We start from the raw sequence: 2,010 nt of genomic DNA on the forward strand, positions 1-2,010 counted from the left end.
AGAAAATCACAATGAAACAAATTCTTTTACCAGCGTCTCTGGCTTTCACATGTTTTTGCATAATGAAAGGGCTAATATAACATAACAAACCCTAAACTGTTTTCACAAGGAGTGGAAAAAAGATGTGTAAAAGTATGCTCTGTCTTGCTTCCTTCTGTTCACAATGTATCTAAATAAAACAAATGGTGTTCTTTCTCTTTCTGTCTGTTTCTCAATCTGTTTGGATAGTAGCCACCATTCCGCAGCCAACCATAATATCTGACACTTCCTGACATCATGAAAGCCACCATCTGTCTATCACTGAAACCCTGTACTTTTTAAAGACAACTTGGCTTGATCCTTAATGAAGCTTCACGTTGAATGCACAGATCAGTTTAGAAGGAATACAGGAAATAATTGACACAAGGAATCTGTATAAAATCACGTTTTCATTAGATTCAGTCTGAAAACATAAAATGAAATATTAAGGCCCCTTTGCAGGCAGAAAAAGCTTGGTTTAGTTTCAATTGTGTTTCATTTCCGATTCGCCTTTGAAAGTTTAAACAGTGTTGAACACCAGGAATAAACCTAAACTTACACCTAAGCTTTAAATTCAATATTTTCAGCCTTGTAAAATTAAACAGATAGACATGACTTTGCAGTGTGTATATTTGAGCTATGGAAAAAGACGAAGAAAATCCATCAATTATTTTCCCAAGGCTTGGGAAAATCATGCCATTTAAACTGAATCAACTTCTTCTTTAACACCTGAGTGATTATCCAGGAAACAAAAGAAGGTTCTGTGTGTCTTCACTTGTAAATGTCACAGGTGAACACAAACAATGAGTGCTGGCAATGTCAAGTCACTCTTTGTTTTAATAAACTATTGTACCTCTATACGTGCAATGAGGGAATAAGTTAACAAGGCAAGATTTTTTTCCTAGGTGACATTAAGTTCTTTCAGGAAAAGTAAAGCTTACCATGGCGAAGAGAAAGTAATATTTCATCTACAAATTTCATTACTGTACTCCATTGTTGTGATTATATGCTATGATTTCCCACCTTTCTTTTCTCTCATTACCCTGACATTGTTCCTACATTTCCATCAACAATTGCATAAATTCAAGATCCAGAAAATCATATTTCCTTTACTAGAAAAAAAAAGTGTGTGTGTGTGCGTGTGTGTAGCCTAGAGCAGTCTAAGTTTGAACCTTTAACTGGGGGAAAGCTACTTAGGGAGTTCTGTGTGGTAGTCCTTGAGAAATGATGTTGCATTTCTCCAGAAAAATATCTTGATGCAATATAGATAGCTTATTCTATACCGGGGACAAGGTCAAGCACTTCATACTTGTTATTTTATTCCCACAACAGCCCTATGTGCTGGGTACTAATATTATTTCATTTTTTTAGATGAGGAATTTCAGGCTTAGAGGGGGTAACTGACTCAGCCAAGATCCCACAGCTAGTGAGTGCTGGATGCTACAGTCAAATCAAAATGATCTGATTCAAAGTCTGTATTCTCTTCACCACCATTTCTGCTTTACTTCTTGGTAAGACTGCACATCTTGATACATTCTAGCTATGAGCTTATAAGACTTGGGGCGGGGAGCAAGTGGGGATAGGGAGGAGAAAACAAATGGATGTCAGAACATATAAATAAAAAGTTCATATAAATGACAGACTTCAAAATCATCATTGTGAAAGTCGAAACACTTATTCCTCCAAGGATGCCGATTCTCTGGAAAGCAAGTGACTGCAAACCAGTTTATCGGCCTTAAAAGGAAAGATCTTATTGCGTTTTGCCCCATATTGTATATATAGAAAGAGCCCTGGGTTAACAAAAAGGCAGCCTCATTGCTATTCTCTGCCTTTCCAACCCCACATCAATATTTTTTCAGATGGCAAGTGAAGAATGAATTATCCACTTGAAATAATAGCAACAGAGGCAGAATGATTGACTTGAGTAGATAGTCTGTTATAACACTAGACTCTTACTCCGCTCGAAACACCATGATCCTTGAAACCAGCAGA

Source organism: Trichechus manatus, unplaced genomic scaffold (genome assembly GCF_000243295.1).
Source record: "Trichechus manatus latirostris isolate Lorelei unplaced genomic scaffold, TriManLat1.0 scaffold00050, whole genome shotgun sequence".
Lineage (NCBI taxonomy): Eukaryota > Metazoa > Chordata > Mammalia > Sirenia > Trichechidae > Trichechus > Trichechus manatus.